The sequence below is a fragment of the Typopeltis vanoorti genome, chromosome 4 (assembly GCF_054136105.1).
Source record: "Typopeltis vanoorti isolate ZY-2024b chromosome 4, IOZ_Tvanoo_1.0, whole genome shotgun sequence".
Taxonomy (NCBI): Eukaryota; Metazoa; Arthropoda; class Arachnida; order Uropygi; family Thelyphonidae; genus Typopeltis; species Typopeltis vanoorti.
In genome coordinates, this window is record NC_143552.1 from 26,135,485 (window position 1) to 26,160,492 (window position 25,008).

Consider the following 25,008-nt stretch of genomic DNA (forward strand, 5'->3'; position numbering starts at 1 on the left):
TCCTTTAATGCTATGGCCTTTGCAGACAATCTTATTCTCATAGCCTCTACTAAGGTAGGCTTGCAGGAACTCCTTGACCAGGCAGTTGACTTTTTCTTTATTCAACACCTTTCTATTAATGTAGAGAAGTCCTGCTCTTTAGCTCTTGTCGTGACAAGAAGCTTAAGGTCGAGACTATAGAGTTTTCCCTGCACGGGAGGCCGTTGCATGCTTTGACCATCCTCGAAGAGTGGAGATACCTCGGTATCATGTTCACCCCAAAGGGAAGGTCTCCTGTCCCTTCTATCCTAGAAGCTGGGATCACTTCTATGAGGAATGCTCCTCTCAAGCCCCAGGAAAGACTGTTTCTCCTTTCCCACTATCTCCTACTTCCCTTTTACCACAAGTTGATGCTTGGTAGGACATATATCTCAGTACTGTCCCAAATGGACAGGGCTATCCGTTCAACTGTGAGATCATGGCTCTGACTGCCACCTGACACCCCTACTGCATATTTCCATGCGAGGGCGAAGGATAGCAAGCTCAGGGTTCCATCACTTAGATGGGTGATCCCATGCCTGCGGCTGTCCAGAATCTCGAAATTAGAACTATCTTCTTCCCCTATCTGCAGAGAGGCTTTCTATAGCCCATTAATACAAGAAGACTTTAGTCGGGCTAAAGGCTGGTCCCATTATCAAAGTACCTTAATTGAGTCAGCACCTGCAGAACATAAGAGATGGGCATCTCTGCTGCACTCTTCTGTAGATGGTGCTCCTTTAAAAGAGTCATATCTGGTGCCTCCCAGCATGATTGGGTAAGGGATGGCATCAGACTTCTCCCTGGGTTCGAGTATATTGACCTTATCAGGACGAGGACCAATGCCCTACTTACTCGAGCCTGCACAGCTCGATGGGGTAGTGACAACTCAAACTGTAGAGCTAGCTGCCACTTCAGTGAGACATTGTCTCCTATAGCCCAGTGTTGCTTCCACACCCATAGGGTCCTTGTGTGGAGGCATGATGCCATGGTGTCCATTCTGAACAACCGCTTTAAGAACAAAGGTTGGGAGACCGCGATGGAACCACATTATAGGACCTCCGTGGGTTTGTGTAAGCCAGACTTAGTGATTAAAAGAGATGGTGATGTTTGGGTAGTTAATGCCCAGGTGGTGGGAACAGGGTGCCCACTAGCCTGTAGCCATAATAATAAGGTAAACTATTATAAGAATAACCAAGATCTAGTTAGTAAGATACGGGAGGAGCATGGGGCAACTCCAAGGTTTACCATCGGCACCATCTCTTTACATGTCGTATGGAGCGCAGATAGTTATAAAGACTTAAAACAGCTTGGGCTTACGCAGAAGGATATAAAAGTTTTTTCCTTGAGGGCTCTACAGGGCACACTGGTGGCATGGCGTTGCCACCAGAGAATGACTGCAATGATAACTAGAACAGACATAAGGTAAAACACTTGTAAAAGCTTAGGCCTATATCAAGTCTGGACGTGATGTAAGGGTAGTACTGCCCTTAACTAGTACAAAGATTAATAAAAAATAAAAAAAAAAAAATAGCATAGGTTACTTTCATAGATTAGAATCCTGTTGCAAAAGTTTATTTTTAGTTTGCTATTAGCCTGGGAGCTGAAACAACAGTTTTTTTTTTTTTTTTTTTGGGGGGGGGGGGGTGTAAGGGAATAGCCCTCAGGTTTTAAAGTAGTTTTGCAGTGAGCTCAAATAGTGTTTTCTCAAGGCCTTGGAAGGCTTTGGTGGTGATTGCTATTAATCAGCATAGTTAAACTTTCAAGTTACAAAAAAAGAGTATTTTAAATTCAGTTAACCGTATCTCTTTCCAATGCTTAATTATTTTTAATAATGAAATAACTCAAAAGGTTTTATTTTTAAAAAAAGAAAAGGGCCAAAATTCTTTAATTTGATGATGAAAATCATTGTTGTTGTTGTTGTTGTCTTGTCCTTTGAAGAGTCTTAGATGTTTCCGTGCGCTCTTTGTACTGCTTTGGCTATGTCTGTGATTTTGTTTGTATAGAGCTGTTGTTCAGGATTAGGATCTATTTCTTGCAAGGCTGCTGTAATTGCTGGACAGGTAAAGATGTGAGTGGGTGTCAGTTCCGTATTGGGGCAGTTGTTGCAGTTTCTATATGTTCTCGTATCATCTGTATTGATCTTCATTCCTCTATAATGTCCTGTTCGTAGTCTTGCTATCGTAGTGGAGGTCCTTCTGTCAGCATTGATCTCGGGAATTTGATGTTGTATCACTGATTTCAATGGAATTAGTTTAGCTTTTGCTAGTGCATTGGCATCAGCAAGAGTTATCATATGAGTTTCTTGGTTGAGTTCTCTGGCCTCTTTTGCTAATTTATCAGCTGCTTCGTTGTGATCAATGCCTACATGAGCAGGAATCCATTGTAGAATGCAACTTTTACCTAAACACTTTAGATGATTTAAGAGTTTATGGATGTCTTGTGTGAGCTTGGTATTGCCATTTTTGATTGCCTCCATAGCTGATCTTGAGTCACTGTAAATTATAATTCCTTCAGATTGTTGAGATGATGATAGATTTAAGTAGGCTTCTAGTGCTTTAATTATTGCGTAGAGTTCGCTGGTAAGATTGGAAGCGATTCTCCCAGATCCAACTTTTATTGAAAGTTTTTCACCTTTCGGGAGTAGAAGGAGAACACCAGCGCCTCCATTAATCATATTGGTGTCTGATGATCCATCGGTATAACAAATAACCTGTTTGGAGGATGAAAGAAGGTTGATGGTATTTAGGCCTTTTTCTTTAAGCATTTCTTTTGGTTCTTTTTTTGTACAGAGTTTGGTAAGGTTTAGATTTATGAAGGTATTTGAAGGTAAAGGACTGGAAAATAGAGGTTCTTTGTTTATGTGGACATTTAGCTGATCAAGACCTATTTCTTTCCTGATAGTGTCATCATATTGTAAAGTCGATGATCTGTGAAGTCTGCAAATTTGGTTCCAATGTTCATAGGTTTTTAGGGAGACATGATCACTTTGGTAGCTTCTGATATTATTTATGAATTTTATGGTGGCAAATTTTCGTCTGTCCTCCAGCAGGTCAAGCCCACATTCCTGTTGGGCTCTGATGTTGTTAGTGGATGAGACTGCACCAATGATAATCTTGGATGCTTTTGCTTGTATTTTGTCTAGGTTTTTCTTTACCGATGAAGCCGAAGGTGACCAGATAGGTGCTGCATATTCCATTATTGGCCTTATTAGTGTAGTGTAAGTAGTTTTGAGGATTTTTGGCTTTGCACCCCAATTTGTTCCACAAAGCCTTTTCAGTATATTTAATTTTTTTTAGAGCTCTGTTGGAAGTGTTAGAGATGTGTTGTGCAAAACGTAATTCCTGATCAAGCGTAATACCAAGGTATTTTGGATTTGTGACTTTTAATGAAAATCATTAAAACTAATGATAATAAACACCTATCAGTATTGATTACCAGAATGGCTTGCCTTTACTACAAAAAAATTCTGTGAATTTGAGTTGGCAAAAATGCAAAGTAGCAAAATAATTTATCTCAGACAAGTTCAATCAAGTGTAAACACGTTCCTCTCAGAGGAACGTGTTTACACTTGATTTAAATTATTGTATATTGTATTCCTTGGGAAACACAACAAGGGGAAGACTGTTCCACAATATAGTAGTTGCAGGGATGAAGGAGGAGGAAAAGAAACTTGTTCTGTGGGTTTCAAGGGATGTTGAGTAGCAGCTGCACATGTTTCAACAAGCTTAGTAATAAGTGGGGGAATCATTGATACTGTTCAGATGAACATTTTCCATGGAAATATTTGTAGAATACACATATTGTGGAAACCAAATATCTGTGCAAAAGTGGGGGGGGGGAGTAGGTTGGTAAGATATGAGTCATTAATAAGTCTAATTGCTCTCCTCTGTATTGAGTCAAGCATTTTGATGGAGCTTTTGGGGGGGCCCCACCCCATATGTGAGAGCAGTACTCATTAGCTGGGTGGATTTGGAATTTGTATAAGGTTAACCGCTGTTCAGAATGAAGTAACATTGAGCAAAAGATAAATCCTAGTTTTTTTTTAGAAGCTGAGGATGCAATGGTTGTGATGTGTTTTTGCCAGGAGAGGTTTGATGTCAGGGTAATTCCAAGAAGAGAAATCTCATATTGTCTGGAAATTTGGGTGTTGTCAAAAATAATACTGGGAGAAAATGTTTTTTTTTTAATGAGAAATAAGACAGAACTGTCATCAGCTTCTGACACAAGGGTACTATTTGCATTCACTGAAGTTATTCTTCCACATTCATTTTTCTTTAATTTGCAGCATAACAATAAAATTCTTTTGGGATACCTTTAGCCTGCAGAGCCAGTTTCTTTTTTTTACCCCAATTTAGCGTGCCATACAATACTTGTAACATTTCTAGCCTGCACTTTATATATTTTGTGACTCTTTTCACTCATATTCTCACAATATTCCTTCCCCATAATGAGTGTGTATTTTCTTGATCACAGAACTAATGTAAATAAGTATTTGGGAACATTGATCAAGTGTAAACGGATAAGTATTTTAATACCGACTAGTTTCACCAAACAAGCTGTTGGCATCGTCAGGGTACAAGCACTGAGGTTAAAACATATCACAAAATAGATCTTAACTGTAAATTCTAAAAATTATAGTTACAAACCAAAATAGCATTGAACATGAATAATACACATCAAATCCTTACATTAAAGGGACATCAGATAAAATAAACGGAATACTACAGAAATACAACCTCAAAGCCACCTTTAAACCTCCTGCAAAATTAAAAAGCTTACTCAACTCATCCAAAGACCCCACTCCCTCCGCTGGTCCACCCTTCTGTATACCGTATTTATTGCACCTGTAATCTACCATATATAGGGGAAACAGGATGCACAATTCCTATCAGACAAAAGGAACATTAACAACACATTAAATATAATAACTATGTTGAAGCTGGCCTTTCTGATCATGCCCTGAACACTTTACATAGAATTGACTGGAAAAGCACCAGTTGTTTACATCACACCAAAACAGGTATGAACACAAATTTAAGGAATCCTGTGAGATTCCTATCAACCACCCCAATCTGAACAATAATGATAGTCTAAAAATCCCAAGCATATGGAAGACATATTCTACCCACAGAACCTTTCTCCCTAAGAGTTAACTATCAACAGGACTGTAGGTAATCCAGAATCCTAAATCTAATATAACAATTGTAATGTTAAAAATAGGACATCATTGTTACTGTAAGAACACTATCTATAAGAAAGAATGTTTCTCTCATGTTATCTTACATAGAATTTAGCTTTCATGTAGTTTCTAAATAATTAATTAATTTGTAATTTTATCTGTATTTTTTTTTCCACTAGAGGTCATGTCAGTAGAATAACCAGTGATCAAATCATTGTTTCTTTAGCTTACTGTGTGAAATGTAACTCAGCTTGTCCTTGTATATCTGTATATACTCCAGATGATGACCTTAATATGAAGGTCGAAACGTCGGGAAATTAAAATAGGTATTTATAACAAGGTTGTCAAGTCCATAATTTCTAAAATGAAGGCTGTTCACCATGCAACATTAAAAGAAAGAATTAACTGAGATTCTTTCTGATGCTATGATCAAATCTAACACTCTTTAATCATGAGTTCCTTCTTTCACATGCTGCTTGATAAAGTTATCTCATAACAGCTCAATAAATTCTCCTTCATTCATATAGTGAATATCCATGCAATCAATGTCTGGATAATTTAAGTCAGCAATAATATTACTTGCTTAGTACCCATCAATATAATTTGTCAATGCATTTCATCCTCATCAGGTCTGTAGCATCATCTCACCATGTGTTTCATCCGGTTAGCCTCCACTTCACCAGATAGCCTCGAACTCGTTGCTACATGGGACATTACAGTCGTTAAATTCAGCCAGGGCTATCTGGGGCCAGCCCCAGAATTTTTTTTATGCACTGGACCTGGAGTATTTTTCTGTTTTGTGACTTTTCTCCCTTTACAGTAATTAAGCCTAATGCAAAACATAGCAATGGCAGGTTATTAAGACATGCATATGATTGGTGCGGTATTAACAAAAGATCATGCGTCGAAAGATAAAAGCATAGCCAACAATTGAGTTGAAATGCTAACTCTCTTCAACCAAATTCCACATGTGAAACTGCCATAACAATATTCACTATATATATATATATATAGTGATATATATATTAGGAGCTAAAATAACCAAGCATATAAAATTGCTTGGTTATCCTAATATATATATATATATATTTCTGAGTTTTAACACGTTTGGTTGAATTTTATTGCTGCCTTGCGGAAGCGAATTCACACACATCTAATTAATAACAACAGTTTTTAGTTAGATACTGTGTTTTCCAGTGCAACATATGGTTTTGCTTGAGTCTATACAGCATAGTTTCTGTGCGAGGGGACATGTGATTCATTCATTAGTGTCGTTTTTATCCCAGTTGTCTCTAATTTCACTATTTGTTGAGAAATATATTACACAGACTGCTCATACCTTATTCACTGACATAATAAAAGTACTTGTTTTTCTTGCCTCTGCACTATAGTGGCTGCTGGGCAGGGCATGTTGTTTACTGCTGTAAGCGAGTTACTATCGCCCAACGTGAACGTATTTAAGCTTTTTTTCATATGCGAGGTATATGCAAAACTTTTTAATTTCTTTTTTCAAAAAGTAAAATGAGGGAAGCAAGTTATATTCAAGTAAATACAGTATTTCAACTATGGATAAGTACATTGGTGCCTTCTTTAAACGGAAAAATAGCTTGGCTGACTTATAATACCAAACGAGTTTGTAATGACACTTTGTGAGTAGTTTCTAAAGAGAGAGAGATCTGTAACGAATCCACAGAACACTTGTGTGGCAACGTTGCGATGCGATAATATTAATACGCTGAACGAAAGGAAAGATTTGCTGACTTGCTGGACACTCAACCAGTGGATTGCATTCAAATGTAAATACAATTGGTTATTTTGTAAGAACATTTTTCTGTTTTGTGACTTTTCCTCCTTACAGTAATTATGCCTACATTATTGTGTTATTATTCAACAACTGTTTACAGTTTTGAATGTGTATATAAAGTCAATATCAACAGTCGCCTGTTTACGAACGCGTGATGAAAGGGATGGGGAGGTTTTGAGCTTCCCCGGATAGCATTCAAAGGCAAATATAATTGGTTATTTTGTATAGGGCTCCAGAACTTATTCATTTAGAATTTAACCACTGGGACATTTACTATCATTGCTTTCATGAGTTTCTACCCTAACTGGACTGAAATCATCCGATATCATTAATATTATCCTCCCTTTTTTTCCCTTATCTCTTCTGTCCTTCCTAAAAATACTTCCCCTTTACACTCAATTCTTGTCACTATATTTGACTCCAAGAGCCAGGTTTCACTAATACCAATAATCTTAGGCCAAAATGTAGGCACTAAGACAATGAACTCTGTCCTCTTGTTCTTGATGTCTCTATCATCATTTGTGTGTATTGACATAAGTTACCTCCTGACTTTTTTGTAAACTTACATCTACAGTCTAATTGACCTGGTTGGCTTTCTCTTTTCTGCCCCCAGATACCCTCAAGAAGTCTGAACCCAAGTACATTTCCATCCCTTCACCAAATTCATAATCATGCTCATGACATTATATCATTGTCATATTTGCATACCACAGCTGGACTTAGATATTTTGCCATTCCTCCCTTGAATATAGAATTCTTACACCATCAACCAAATATGTACATTCAAAGGAAACTGTCACTCACTCTTATTTGGTTAAGAAATATATTTATTCTTTTATAAACTTTTGTCATCTGCAAAATTTAAATTGCATTTAATTTGCAGAAATAAATTAAGTTCAAAAATACTGTTATCACTAGAATATTTCATATTCACCAAACAAAAGTACAGTTCAGAGGTCTTTTTTGTCAGTAATTTTGTTTCACTGTATTCATTATGAATGAGTATTTTTTATATGAAATTCGTGATGCAACCAGTAGCACTAATATTTCAGTAATAAAATTTGCATATTCAACATACACTGACACAACTTTAGCACACGTTCATGCATCTTGGGAAGGCATAGTTCTAGGGGCGTCTCATATGCATAAAACTCCCCTATCCGAAGGTGCTGTTTCACAAGCTATTTGGATAACACAGAATTACAGTGTGGAAAAGTTAAAGACTGAAATGATAATATATAGCAGGCCTGCACAACTTGATTGTCTTTGAGGGCCGAACCAAACTTGGACCACCTGACCAAGGTCCAGATCACTTTGGACCTTGAATCTTAGACTAGTCCACCGCAGCTAAACGTAAGTAAATTTGTTAGTAGGTCTACAGTAAATACTAATTAATACGCATATTTAAATTTTTTAGCGAGTTACAATTAAAATTATAATTAAAATTATTTACAAACAGATATAGCTGCAAAATTTCTCAATAAAAACCACTTAACATAAACCCAAAGTTTACTAATAATTTCACTGAGAATATCAGACTTATTCTCAGTGAAATTCAGAATGTCACAATGTGACACCTTGCATTTCTTTGTTGCCACTATTTTATCAAAGTTTGGCATCATGTTTGAAGTGGCCGTTCTTAATATGGCGTCTGAATTGATATCACTTAAAGATGAATGCTGTTTGGTTTTGTTCAAGTTCATGACTGAAAATGTTGGTTCACAAGTATATGTGCTCCCAAACATACAAAATACCTGCTAGGCAGTATCCAACAAACTTTTAAATTTATCCTCATCCAGAATAGAATAAAACTCTTGTAAAGCACTCTCCCGATGCTTGACCCGAAAAAGGACAAACTGATATTTTCAAAATTATTTTTCTTATCACGACACAATTCAGAAACGGCAATCATCGGACACTTTTTTATCAACTCTCCCTCAGTAAATTATTTGCCTGCGCAAACTATTTCTTGTGATATTTTTAAGCTTATCTTTGTGGCAACTTCATTTGCAGATATCACTTTTTTGAAGGCTTGTTGCTGACTGCTATGGACTTTCAATAACTTTGCTGCTTTTATTTGCTTTTCACTTGCATCCAACTTGCCAAGGTTAGGATGTTTTGATTCAAAATGACGTCTCAAATTGTACTCTTTTGCCACAGCGATAGATTCCCGGCAAACAATGCACACTATTTTGTCCTTAAACAACGTAAAAAAATATTTGTTTGTCCACTCAGGGTTAAATGCTCGATGTTCTGAATCTATTTTACGCTTTTTACTTAAGCTCATTGTGTCGAGATTGACAATATTAATTACAAAAAACTAATGATGAAAAACTCACAATAATGCAGGTTATGATAACAGTTATGTAATGTATTGCTCCAGCTACAACCAACCACTACACTGCCAAAGCCAGTCAAGGCACGGCCAACTTTGTGTAATACGATTCATTCTCGTTCCTAGACATCAAGTCGTTATCATGGAGATGTAACTTTGAATTTCCCCGCAGCGACACTAGCACTAACAAAATCTCGAAGCAATTGTAATAATTTGTTATTGAATACGACAGTGGGAATAACTGCAAATGCAATTTATTGTCAAGTTGAAAGAAACATGATTGTGATATTAATCGCATGAACGTAAACATGCAGAGTCTTAGTAAAAATTTAATTCAAATTGTCTAATTTCATATTCCCCCGTATGATTAATTAATTGCAATCAGGCAGACGGGCCAAAATAAATAGCCCGCATTATGCAGGCCTGATATATATAGGGTTCACACCAATTGCTCATTAAAAATATAATCCTCTCCGTAGCGCAATTGGAAGAACGAAGGTACTTTGCACCCTTCGATTGGAAAAGGCCTGAGTTCGATTCCCTTCGTGACGGGAGGAATCTTTATATGGACTTTTTCATTGAAGGCGAGTTAGCCGATCTCATACAGATGTAGCAGTGTTTTTTCTCCCAGAAACTCGGGTTTTTCATCCCACATACAGACAAATCGACCCTTCAGAACACACGCAATTAAAAGACAAAAGATACTTGTTGTGGTGTTGGTGTGCGGTGGATTGCACTGATGTAGTTGATTGGTAGTAGAGGTTCGGTAGTGGTGGAGACGGAGAGATGTACACTAGGTGTCCTCCCGCGATGAGTCTTCGGACTCCTTGGAGGTGTCACGAATAATAATAATAATCCAATAGCTAAAAGATGAATGTACACAGAAAATAAATTTTCTAAAGAAAATTAAAATACCAAAAATCCATTTGCTCTCAGAAAGAAAAATATTGAGAATAGTTTGACTGTTTGGGTAAAGAATTGTTTATCTTTTGCAGTTCCTTCTGCAATAAACACCACCATTCAAATTTAGAATATCGGTAGATTACAGCCCATTCATTTGTTCTTTTTAAATGATCTTCAAGCAGGAAGAGAATAAACTTGTGAATATATGGAGAAAATAAAGTTCAAATTTGTATGTCAAGATAATCTAGGAAGAAATATAAACATAAGAAAAGTTATACCTTATACCAGAAAATAATTATTCATCATTAGTGATCTATCTTTTCATAAAGGAAAAATTGTAGTTAATGCTATCATTAATAGGTTAGAATTCATTACAAGAGAAAATGAAAATTCATAAATCGCTTTCATTTCTTACTTTTCTTCAATTTGAAAAAATTCTATAAATAGTCCTTTATGCAAGAAACATTCCTGAAAAGAGTGATACTGTTTTTCTATCACTTGTTATAAATTGGGAGGGGGGGGGGTGCAAATGGAGAATTTATATTTTGTATCTTAGGTGTATAGGGGAGGTCATTAAGTGCCATTTCTGATCCAAAGATTGGTCGCCATTGCCCTTCATTTATTCTTATCTTATGCATCTCTGAAGATCTGTATCATACTAGCTCGACAGAATTTTTAGCACATGAAAGAATTACTGGAAGTAGCAAGAGATTTAACATAGTGAGTCTGTTGCTGCAGTATGAGAGAGTACAGCTGAGAAGGAGGGCCGTAAATAGTCAATAACTCAATGCACATCGTAATGAAGGAAGAGTTATTGTGGAGTGAGTTTGACAGACGAAAGGACTTATACAAAAAGGATGGTTTGCATCTGAATGGATTTGGTGTTCAGAGTCTGGAAAAAGTGTTGTTGAATGAAGTGAAAGTGGATGTGCAAAATCAGGGAAACTAGAGCTTTTAGGGGGAAGCTGTTGAGTGAATACACATGCATCAGTGAAGCAGATGAGTGTAAGAATGTGTATAAAATGCCTAAGTTAGTACCACTGGTAACAAACCAGAATGGGATAGTTAGTATAAATCATCAGGTTAGTGGTGGGTCTAAGGAACTTTTCCACTTTATGTACACTAATGCCAGGAGCATTCGGAACAAACAGAAGGAATTTTTGGCATTGGTTAGTACATCCTGGCCAAAGGTTGAGACATCTGACAGAAGATGATATAGTTAGCGGATAGAATGTGAAAGTTACAGTGTGTTCAGAGAGGACAGAAAAAAATGTGGGGGTGTTATTGATGATAGCAGATGAACTACATCCAACTAGAGTAGAAGTTCAACTGCAGGCCAGTGAAAATAGCACATTTAAGGCTATTTGGTGTGAGATAGAGGCCAGCAGAACAAAATATACAGTTGGATGCTGTTATAGACCAGTGGATGAAAAAGATTATGGAGAAACATATATTGGAAGGAGGAGGAGACGTATGAGAGGAAGGAAATAGAATTTATGCAGTTGCTGAGGGATAATTACCTGAGACAGCATGTGATGGAATATATTAGGGATTTCATAGTCCCCGATCTATTAATACCATATGAGAATTTGTCTGTAACCAATTTGACCATGCTGCCACCAACTGGTGAGAGTGATCATATGGTCTTAACCTGGGAAGTGGCTAAATGTATAGAATTTTCAATTAGGAGAAGGGGTATGTGTGGAATTATCCAGGTAAGTATGACAAGCTTAGAAGATTGCTTGGATCAATGCCATGACATAACTGCAAGGACTGGATGTTGCTAATGCATGGGAATTGATAAAGGAATATTTGAGGGAAGTATTGGCAGACTGCATACCTAGAGTCAGGAGAGTGGAAGTTAAATGAATGAATATCATCATTAAGCTAGAGCTTGGGGGGGGGGGGGGGTTGTGGAGGGGAATTCACGGAGAAAGGTTAACAGCAAGCAAGTGAACAGTACAAAGTACAGGCCAGAAGGGTAACCAGCATGGTAAGAAAGGCAAAAGCAGAATATGATAGGGAATTAGCAGTGCAGGCCAAAGATAATCCCAAACAGTTCTTTTGACATGCTGCAAGTAAAAGAAAGAATATTTATGGCATGATGATTTCAATGAATGCCGATGATAGGGGGTAACTGAATCAGTCAAAATAGTGGAATTACTAAGTGAAGACTTTGCAAGAATATATCATCTAGGTGGAGATATTGCAGTAACAAGAAAGGCAAAGGCTTTTATGGGAACTCAGATAAATGAAATAGTGGGATTGGATGGTATACCAGCTCGAGTTTTACTTGAAGTGCTAGGGAATTGTGTCAGTGCCCTTGACCACGTTGTTTATTCTAAGTCTCAGCTCTGGATTAGTTCCAAGAGGGTGGAAAGAGGGGAAAATAGTTCCATTGCATAAAGGAGGCTCCAAAACTGATGTAGCAAATTACCAACCAATCAGCATATCAGGAGTTTTTGTCAAGGTACTGGAGAAGTTGGTCAAGAGCAAAATATAGAAATGGATAGATTGAAATGGAGTATTGTATGGGGGGGGGGGGGAACAACATGGTTTTGTGAAAGGTAGGTCATATCTCAGTAACTTGCTCACGTTTTATGATACAGCTGCACCTGAGTTGGATAAAGGTAATGGTTTTACAGTGATTACAGTGGACTTTTTCAAAAGCCTTTGACAAGATACCACTTGGAATTCTAATCAGTAAATTGCAGCACATGGGGATGGATATATACGGTTGGTGGGGGTGGATAAGAGGGTGGTTGATGAAGAGAGTTTATTCAGGAGTAGAGTCCAGAAGAAGGTCTGTGACTAGTGACGTGCCGCAAGGCTCTGTTCTTGGAACACTACTGTTTAATTTGTACATTAATGATATAGGAAGGGATCTGAGATGAACTGTTCAGTTGTTTGCTGATGATGCAAAGTTGAGTAGAGCAATAGCTAATACAGATGATGATAAAGTTTTGCAGAATGATTTGGATAGACTGTCTGTCTAGGCCATGGGTTCCCAAAGTGGGTGGTACTGCACCCCAGTGGGCGCTGAAGCCTTCTAGGGGGGCTATAGTGGGATCAAAAGCATTTGGGGGGGGGGGGTTCAGGCAGTCTAGGGGTCGGTGGCTCTTTATAGAAGAAATTAATAATATATATTTAAAAATTAATTATTTTTGTGATTTTGCGATTAGATAATCATTTAAAATTTAAATATTGCATTTTAATTCATCTTATACCCGTCTTGCACGGTCAATTTTTTTATCAATTTTCTATTTCAATTATTTAATCATTTGAAAATTTACCATGTCAGATAGAAATAGATGTCAATTTTCTATGTCAATGAGAAAATAGAGCATGTATATATGTGTGTGTATAATAGGTTATGTTTACAGTAGCAAATATATTTGTTATATTTCATTTCAAAATATATATAAAATATATAAAACCACTTTTCTAATTGATTTGTACAAAAATAATTTTTGTACAAATCAATTAGAAAATTATATAAAACCCAATTTTATATAATTTATATAATGGGGGGGCGTTACAAAATTTATGTCTTACAAAGTAGGAAGTGGGCCGAAAAAGTTTGTGAACCTATGGTCTAGGCAAAGGAGAATAGATGTTAGTTTAATATGGCAAAATGTAAGTTTATGCATTTTGGGGTGAAAAGATTACTAGCTGTATACCACATTGATGTGTAGAAAGGCTTATGTGTTCGTCATACATATTGTTTAATTTTTACAGTATATATCAGAACACAGAATTATAAGTAAATAATTATTTATTGACTTGTTGCTGATATTTCACTGGTGTTATAACCAGCATCCTCAGAGCACAAAAACACAGTTTGTCATAGTACCCAAGACTACAACAAAATGGTGTAACAAAGGGACTAGTTTAAAAAATTGTAGCAACAACACAAAGACTAAAGTCCTAATGAGGCACCCTCCATCTTAAAAAAAAAAAAAAACAGAGAGAAAGCAGGTACCTAGTTATGTCTGAAATGACTGTCTCCCAAATCTTAGGTAAATTTATACAGCCATATTTGCTGACATTTGGAATATGTTTCAAGGCTTCTCTTGCTTCTAAGAACAATCTCTCTGACTTGTAAAAGCTTCTGTGCAGTACTTTTGTTTTCTTCCAGTTGATCCTGTGTGCAGGGGGTGGGGTATCCAAAGCCTGGTCTGCTAGGCCTGACTTGCCATAGCGATAGTGCCAGATGTATCTTTTATGTTCACTGATGCGGATTCCACAGTTCTTCCTGTTTGACCATAGTAAGCTTGATCACATGAGCAGGGTACTTCGTAGACTCCTGGATGTGATAAAAGAGGGATGTTGTCCTTGGGTGAACGGATCAGAGTTGATAATTTGACACACAGTCTGAATACAGTGCATAATTGATGTTTATTGAGAATTCTAGATATCTTTTCCAATGTGGCTCTAATGTATGGGATGATGACTATTTTATTATAGTTCTCTATAGTGGATAGTGGGAGGGGGGGTTTCTTGGGAGCATTTAGTATTTTGTTTATCTTATGGGGATTATAGCCATTGGCCAAGAAGGTGTAGCATAAGTGAGCCAGTCCAGCAGCAAAAGCGTTGTCATTGGAACAGATTGCTCTTGCTCTGTGGGTTAGTGTTTTTAAGATACCATACTGTTGAGAAGGGTGATAGTGTGATTGTTTGTGTAAATATCTCCCTGTATGTGTGAGTTTTCTAAAAACTGAGAATGATAAGGAACCATCTGGAAGACGTGTGATTAGTGTATCCAGGAAGGGCAGATAGTTATTAGCTTCCAGTTCCATTGTAAAGTGGATTTTTGGATGTTGGCTATTTAAATGTGCTAAGAATGTATCCGATGTGCCTGGGCCATGTGGCCAAATAGCAAGCACATCATCAACATAGCATAGCCAAAACGTTGGATTGAGAAGGCTGTATTGATAGTTTTTCTAGATGTTGAATGTACAAGTTAGCTAAGGGGGAGCCCATAGCTGTCCCATCTAATTGTTTGTATATTTTCCCTTTCCATGTGAAATATCCTGCATGTATTGTGAATTTAAATAGTTCAAATATATTAGGGAGAAAGTGTGACTTTAGCAGATTAAGAGTTTCAATTAGTGGTACATTTGTGAATAGTGAGGTGATATCAAACTCACCATTAAGTCTGAACTTTTTAAGGTATGGTGTTCTAAAATACTTTTTAGGTGGGCAGAATTTTTGACAAAGGAGGGAAAAGTGTTTGTGAAAGTGGCTAGTAGCTTAGCAAAATGTCTAGCCAGTTTTTATGTGGGACTATTTATACTATCCAGGGAGTACTTGGTTTGTGAATTTTTGATGCTCCATATATATCCTGGGTGTTTTAACGTGGAACAGCTTGAGCTTGTTTACTGTTTCTTTATGCCAGGATGTGGCTTTTTTTCAGTAATTTACGCAACTTATTCTTTTGTGTGTTCTGGGATTGCGATCTATAATTTTGTATGTTGATTGGTTTTATAAAAGTGTGTGCATTTTGTTTTCATATTCTGTTGTATCCATCACCATAGTTTCATTCCTGACTACTTTTGTTATGACAATCTGGTTATTATTATGTAACTCTTTTAGAGGAATGATTTCCTTATGTGGGATATTATTTCTGGGAGGCTTAGACTTGATTAGGATGTTGGCCACATCTACATGTATGTTATTGACAATTGCTGGAGGCAGGGCGTATATTCCCCGTAAGAGAGATGCCATTATTTTGGCTTTTGGAACTTGTTTGGGAGTAACGGCAAAATTGTGCCCCTGACTTAAAGCACTAATGACTTCTTTGGTTAAGGGTGAGCGATGATAAATTCACAACTACACGATCTTGTTGTAATTGCGGTCATTGTGTAGCACTGCGCTGTTGGAGAATTTCAAACTCTTTCTGGTGCTGGTTTTTGACTTTGATGAATTCTGTTCTAGCCGCTGCGTTGGTGATGTTGTCTAGGATCTCCCATAGCTCCATGTTTAATATATTAAACAGTAGTTCACGTAGCATGTTGATGGCTGAATTTAATTTTGATAATTCTAGGCGAGTGGCGTTAATCTGTTCTTGTAATAGCTTGTTTATAAATATGTTGGGTTTGGTCGAGTGGAACTTCTTTTTAATTTTCACACAGTTAGGTATTAAATTGGTGTCTCAGCACTTCTTTAAGAAGGCTAACCTGTTCAGTTGTCGGGCTATTTTCAACTTCCACTTACCGTATTGTCGTGTCTTGTACAATATTGTCTCCGTGAAGAATCCTAAAATGTGTAGAAAGGCTTATGTGTTCATCATACATGTTGTTTAATTTTGACGGTATATATCATATCAAAGAAAACTAGTCCCTTTGTTACACCATGTTGTTGTAGTCTCTTAAAGAGGTGCTGAGAAACCAGTTTGGAGAATTTCAAGCAAGAAAAAGTTTGAAATTCTCCAATAATGCAGTGCTACACAATGACCGCAATTACAACAAGATCGCATTGTTGTGAATTTATCATCACTCACCTTAACCAAAGAAGCCATTAATGCTTTAAGTCAGGCACACAATTTTGCCATTACTACCAAACAAGTTCCAAAAGCCAAAATAATGGCGTTCGTCGAACGGCTGATATACGACCTGCCTCCAGCAATAGCCAATAACATATGTTTAGATGCAGCCAACATCCTAATCCAGTCTAAGCCTCCCAGAAATAATATCCCACATAAGGAAATCATTCCTCTGAAAGAATTACATAATAATAACCAGATTATCAAAACAAAAGCAGTCAGGAATGCAACTATGGTGATGGATACAACAGAATATGAAAACAAAATGCACACACTTTTATGAGACCAATCAACATACAAAATTATAGATCGCAAACCCACCAACACACAAAAGAATAAGGTGCGCAAATTACTGAAAAAAGTCACTTCCTGGCTTAAAGAAACAGTAAACAGTGTTTACTGTTTCTTTAGGGGGGAAAGTGTATGGAGTACACTTTTCCCCTAATATATTTGAACTATTTAAATTCACAATACAATGCAAGATATTTCACATTGAAAGGAAAAATATACAACAATTAGATGGGACAGCTATGGGCTCCCATTTAGCTGACTTGTACATTGAACATCTGGAAAAACTAGCTATCAATACAGCCACTCTGAATCCAACGCTTTGGCTATGCTATGTTGATGATGTGCTTGCTATTTGGCCACATGGCCCAGGCACATTGGATACATTTTTAGCACATTTAAATAGCAAACACCCAAAAATCCACTTTACAATGGAACTGGAAGCTAATAACTATCTGCCCTTCCTGGATACACTAATCACACGTCTTCCAGATGGTTCCTTATCATTCTCAGTTTTTAGAAAACTCACACATACAGGGAGATATTTACACAAACAATCACACTATCACCCTTCTCAACAGTATGGTATCTTAAAAACACTAACCCACAGAGCAAGAGCAATCTGTTCCAATGACAACGCTTTTGCTGCTGGACTGGCTCACTTATGCTACACCTTCTTGGCCAATGGCTATAATCCCCATAAGATAAACAAAATACTAAATGCTCCCAAGAAACCCCTCCCACTATCCACTATAGAGAACTATAATAAAATAGTCATCATCCCATACATTAGAGCCACATTGGAAAAGATATCTAGAATTCTCAATAAACATCAATTATGCACTGTATTCAGACTGTGTGTCAAATTATCAACTCTCATCCGTTCACCCAAGGACAACATCCCTCCTTTATCACATCCAGGAGTCTACGAAGTACCCTGCTCATGTGATCAAGCTTACTATGGTCAAACAGGAAGAACTGTGGAATCTGCATCAGTGAACATAAAAGATACATCTGGCACTATTGCTATGGCAAGTCGGGCCTAGCAGACCATGCTTTGGATACACTTGCACACAGGATCTACCGGAAGAAAACAAAAGTACTGCACAGAAGCTTTTACAAGTCAGAGAGATTGTTCTTAGAAGCAACAGAAGCCTTGAAACATACTCCAAATCTCAGCAAATGTGGCTGTATAAATTTACCTAAGATTTGGGAGACAGTCATCTTAAGACATAACTAGGTACCTGTTTTCTCTCTATTTTTCTTGTTTTTTTTTTAAAGATAGAGGGTGCCTAATTAGGACTTTAATCTTTGTGTTGTTGCTACATTTTAACTAGTCCCTTTGTTACACCATTTTGTTGTAGTCTCATGTACTGTGACAAACTGTGTTTTTGTGCTCTGAAGATGCTGGTTATAACTGCGGATAAGTTTTGTAAATGTGTTTTTATTCTTTAAGTGTGATAAGTGAATTCCAGAAGTTTGCTCACAACATAATAGATGTTCTAGGAACCATTTTCGGTAAGGTCTATCATAGTGAATTGTTAACTTTAACTGTGGAAACCCTTCGTGATTGAGAGTTGGAGATAGGAATTGTTTGAAAGATTATTTTCAGCTATTAGATCCTGTAATATTTTGAACTTATAGCATGACTGAAAAATGTGTGAAAACTGATTAGATTGGATGTTCTATTATATTTATTTAAGTGTAGAAACTTTGTAACCCTGAAGCTGAGAAGGTGCATGTGAAGACTTGGAAGATTGTGCTAATGTAATTGACTTGACTTAATGTTTGACTTATTTCTATGTTTAAAGTTAGAAGTAAAATTTATGTAAGTGTTGTATGACCTATATTAAATGCTTTATTTGTTAACCTAACTGTTGTATTTGCCTGAAATTCTTTTTACTGCACCGTTCACAAAAATTCGAATCTTGCGGGAATCCCAAGTGGAAAATAAAATACCTCGGCCAGAATGAATGAAAGGACTGCTAACTAATTTTGAATTGATCCTACTAATTCATATAGACTTATCTAAGGATAGAGTGGCGCAGTATAATAGAAATTTCTCTACCCTTAGATCAGTGATTAATTTGCAATTAGTTTTCCTTTATTTTATGAAAGTGTCTTTTAGCAAGATGGCGGATTCGAACGTCAAGAGAACACGTCACGACAAAATAAAGGAAAACTAATTGCAAATTAATCACTGATCTAAGGGTAGAGAAATTTCTATTATACTGCGCCACTCTATCCTTAGATAAGTCTATATGAATTAGTAGGATCAATTCAAAATTAGTTAGCAGTCCTTTCATTCATTCTGGCCGAGGTATTTTATTTTCCACTTGGGATTCCCGCAAGATTCGAATTTTTGTGAACGGTGCAGTAAAAAGAATTTCAGGCAAATACAACAGTTAGGTTAACAAATAAAGCATTTAATATAAGTCATACAACACTTACATAAATTTTACTTCTAACTTTAAACATAGAAATAAGTCAAACATTAAGTCAAGTCAATTACATTAGCACAATCTTCCAAGTCTTCACATGCACCTTCTTAGCTTCTGGGTTACAAAGTTTCTACACTTAAATAAATATAATAGAACATCCAATCTAATCAGTTTTCACACATTTTTCAGTCATGCTACAAGTTCAAAATATTACAGGATCTAATAGCTGAAAATAATCTTTCAAACAATTCCTATCTCCAACTCTCAATCACGAAGGGTTTCCACAGTTAACAATTCACTATGATAGACCTTACCAAAAATGGTTCCTAGAACATCTATTATGTTGTGAGCAAACTTCTGGAATTCACTTATCACACTTAAAGAATAAAAGCACGTTTACAAAACTTATCCGCAGTTATACTTAAAGCACTATCAACTACGCTTCAGAATTCTTGACATCAATTAGGGCACTTCAACTATCGTTATTACCACTCATAAATTAATTAAAACACTGTGAGGTTCTCTTTAGGGCAAATCGGAAATAAGCTGCAATACTAGATCAGCTGGGTTTATTCAGAATTCTTCCTTGAATGTTCAGCTTTTTACTTTATCCGATTGTAGCTTTAAATTTCCTTCTATTACTACTGCTGATTTCAATTTCAGCTAACTATAAAATTCGTTACGTTCTTGCTCACTTATAAAAATTATCCACTTAACTCCTACCCTAAGAACCTTTTATTTACTTCTACTTCTCTAGTTTATCCCCTTGCTACTTTTTACTTCCAAAATTCCGTTCCGACCCTCTTACTACGTATATTACGTATATATTTTCTCTTCTTATTTTGCCCATGCTCCCTTCACTCGCGCTCGTTTATTTCACGTGTCTCTATGACAACCGATAAACGTAAACATTCTCGCGAATGTTACATTAGGCTATACAACTACATTCAGTTATTACATAACGTTAAACTTTCACAAAAAAGAATAAATAGAATATTTGCATTTCAATAAGTGCGTAGTTAAATTACAAATACAAGTTCTTATAATATTGACATAACAATAAATAAAATAACTTAATAATATTTAATACAGAACCTCTTTATCATTAACACTTTCTTTTGTTTAAATAATTAAAAACTTGATATAATTAAGGCAGTTATATGATATCAATTATAATTTATGTTATTTACATTAAATAATATTTACAAATATAGTTCTTGTGATGGAAAATCATGTTGGATTCTGAATCAAATAACATTTATTCCATTTCTACATAATTAGAATCCAACAGTGCCTAATTAGGACTTTAATCTTTGTGTTGTTGCTACATTTTAACTAGTCCCTTTGTTACACCATTTTGTTGTAGTCTCATGTACTGTGACAAACTGTGTTTTTGTGCTCTGAAAATGCTGGTTATAACTCCAGCGAAATATTATCAATAAGTCAATAAATAATTATTTACTTATAATTCTATGTTCTGATATATACCATCAAAATTAAATCACATTGATGAAATGGTACTCCAGGAAATTGATGAAGCCAGGGATTTGGGGAGTGTTAGTGGATAGGAAGTTAAAGTTTAGAGAGAATATAGCAAAAGTGGCTAAAGCAACTCATCATACTACTTGGTTATTGAAGAATACTTTGAGACATACAGGTTATTATTCTTCTTTACTGACCCTTGATAAGATCCTATCTTGACTACTGCACACAGATCTGGGCACCTGGGTTTTTCCCAGTAAGGAAGAGGTGGAGAAGAGATCTGAAAGTGAGTGACCAAAATGGTAGCAGGTCTATGGAATGACCCCCATGAGAATAGGTTGAAGATTTGTGGGTACAGAAACTTGTTGACAGCAGAAAAAGGGTGTTATGATTGAGACGTACAAATTACTGAAGTGTTTTTACGAGATTAATTCAGAGGAAACTTTTCAGAACAGGTGTTAGTGGTGGAAGAACTAGGGACCATCCTTTGAAACTGAGCAAGAGTGTAGTTAGCAAGGGTGTGCCATGACTCTGAATGAGTTCAAAGCAAAATATGATAGATGCTGTGCAAATGTTGGATAATGCTTGATATGATGTTTATGGCCTTCCTCAGTGAGTCTGTGGAGTAGCCCATAACAATAATAATAATACTTTTGTTTGTTCAGTCCTTCATATAGTAATAACTTAATTAGGCTTTTCCTCTTCTTCTTCTCTGGTGTTTTCCCATGATGATCATATTGGTCAGTCCTGCTTCTCTTAGCACATCTCCTAAGAATTTCATTTTCCCTCGTCTGATCTCATTCAGTAACCTTATTGTTTGGTTTGCTCTATCTACAAACGTCTTTGTTTGTTTTGTAACCTGTTTGTAGCCATCTAATCCATATCATTTTCATGGTAACTACATCTCCAGAACCATCAATCTTTTTTCCATTTCTTTTCTGATAGTCCATGTTTCTGAGGTGTGTACATTAATTAAGGATTAAGATTCACATTAAGAATATACATAGCAACTTAACAGTTATAGTTATATTATTGTATTTATATTGGCTTTTTTTGTTAATAAATCTTTGTTTCATGTTAAGAAAGGCTGTTTTGGCTATTTGTATTCTTTTTATTTCTTTCTGACATTTTCCATCATCACTGATTAGACTTCTCAGATATATAAATTTATCTACTTGTTCTATAGGGTGGTCTTTAATTCATCACTTTATCTGTGATTATTATTGTTTTTGTTTTCTGTATTTATTTTTAGTTCAGGGTTATCACAGCTTTCTGTTAGTTTATTAACCGTTTGCACATTGTCTTCATTTTCAGTGGTTAGTACTGTGTCATCTGCATATCTTAGGTTATTTATTTATATTTCCTCCATCTTAAAATACCTTCATATTTTTAAATACAAAATGAATAATGGAAAAACTCACGTAAAAAGATTATTTAATAGTATAATTTTCGCCTGTGTGTCACAGGCAGGGACCACTTTTTTAAGTGGTCCAGGCCCCACTTAAAAAAGTGCATCACTTTTGTTTAATAAAAAAAGTTATATAAAACATTAAACATTTATTTTAAAAAAGTGTACAATAAATTCAAAATTCGATACATTACATACCATACAAAATACAAACATTAAATAAAAAGAGAATTTTAAAATTTTTATTGCCTCATCCACTTCCTCACGGTTAGTGAAATCTTTAATTATCTCATCATAATCAATTTTCATTGCCAAGTCATGTTCTATTGATAGCAAAGCTAAGCCGTTTAATCTTTCCTGGAGCATTGATGATCTACAGAAGCTCTTTATTGCTGAAAGTTTACTAAACGTTCTTTCACCTTCGGTAACTGTTACTGGTATTGTGCAAAAAATTCTGATTGAAGTACATATTTTGGGAAAAACACCGTGAAGTTGAAATTTATAAATGGTATTTAATAAATCTAGTCCTGGTATAACATCTTTAAATGTGGCATTATAAATCTTTTTTATGTGATAGATTTCATCTTTCAGAGATGATGTTAAGTCTTTCGAATATTTATTTATTAAATTATTGCACGAGTCAGAAATTTCTTGATGATTCATTGTTTGAAAATTTAATATTGGTGAAAGTAAATTCTGAATGTTTTTTAAAGATGTGAAACGCATGTGAAGTTGCGAAATAATTGTATCCAATATAACAAAATATACAGTTCTTTTAAAATGTCCTTGTGTATCATCCCCATCTGCACTTTCTTCATCTGCTAGCTTTATTCTCTTCGCTTATAGCCGTTTTTCGACATTTGGGGTTATACCCAATTCAATTGCAACAAGTGTAGCTTCAGAGAGAACATCTTGCCACTTATTTCTAAAATGTCAAGTTCTTTCAGAAGAAACTCAACATTTGCTATTGCAATATCAATCAATATGGTACTAGATTGCTATATTTTATTTTGTCCGTCAATGGAAGCTAAAAATTTAAACCAAATTGTTGCAAAAAGTATTGCTTTGAAACTTGAAAAATATCGTTTTAGAGCAACAGCTTCAGAATGACCTTCATTTGATAATTTCCCAGTCAAAATTACATCCTATAAAGCCTTTAAAACACTTGGAAGCTTCTGAGCAACTGGTCCAACCGCATCGATTCTATAACTCCAGCGAGTTTGAGAGAGACCATGAAGAGAACAGCCAGTTTTTTCTAATAAAATTTGCCATCTCATTGGGCTTGAGCTAAAAAATGCAAATAAACGCTCCAAGTTTCCAAAATATATTGTACTTTCCAAACAACATTTAGCTGCATTTAAGCCCACTACATTCAGTGAATGTGCTGCACATGGGGAATAAAGAGAAGTTTCATTTTCTTTTTCAATAAAAGACCGAACACTTTTATTTTATTATTATTATTACATGACACCTCCAGGGAGTCCAATGAACCCATCGAGGGAGGGCACCTACTCTACCACTCAATTCACCCACTACATCAAATCGCAACTGCAATCATCATCTATGCCAACACCATCTACTGCCCACCACCACTAGTATTTTCACAGACAATCACAAACATCCATGCTCATGGCGCGATTTGAACCCACAGCCTTTTGGCTGGAAAGCGAATATGCTAACCACTCAGTTTTTTCCACTCGTATTTGCAGCATTGTCATATCCCTGACCTCTGCAGTCTTGTATGTCAATTTCTAGTTGATTGAAGCGTTCTAATAATTTTTTTGCTATTTCTTCTCCAGTTTTATGATAAAAATCAAGAAATTCTATAAACCTTTCAAGAATTATCCAATTTTGAGTTAAAGAATCTCTGAAAACATATCGTAGTATTAAAACATTTTGTTTGATATGTGACAAATCTGGAGTTGAGTCACAAATTATTGAATAATAAATGGACTTCTTTCTTTCGCTTAAAATTTTGTTTAATACAAAATTACTGCAAATGTCAATGAATTCATTTTGAGTTTGCCATGATAAATAATGGGCCTGAAGTCGTTGGCCGGTGTTTTGAGATTCTTTTACCTTTTGTAAATGTTCTTTTAGTATGGGATCATAATGCGAAACTAATTCTAATATCCCCAGAAAGTTCCCATTATGTGGATTACCAATTTGTTGATTAGCAACCACGAAATGGTAAATTTCTGGATGCTAAAAATAAAATTACATGAAGCAACTTTTTAAGCAATTCATAAAATTTTTTTGTTTCATTAATAACTAAATTTTCCATTTTGTTGTTTACTCTGTTACCTGTTAGAGATCGCGCTTTTTCATGATCAGGCAAACGTGTATATAACATTTGCCACTTTTGTTTTTTAGAGGACAAAATCCTTCTGATTTACTTAAATCGCTGACAAGTTTACTTTTTGTATCATTGCTAAATAATAGGCAGGTAATACAATATAAGGTTTGTTTGCTTGAACTCCAGTGTAACCAGTCTCGAACTAACTGATCACGGCCATTTGATAACTGAGAATAAAGTAAATACGAAGAAAATTTTCTACCTTTACAATCTTTTGGCATTAACTTGACCATATTATTTAACTCAGATT

At 35.8% G+C, this 25,008-nt stretch overlaps 1 protein-coding gene across 5 annotated transcripts in view; it reads left to right on the forward strand.

Annotated features, from left to right (window-relative positions):
• Srrm234 (Serine-arginine repetitive matrix 2/3/4) overlaps positions 1–25,008 on the forward strand; it is a 615,875-nt gene that overhangs the window by 521,641 nt on the left and 69,226 nt on the right. The gene's annotated exons all lie outside the window — the stretch shown is intronic.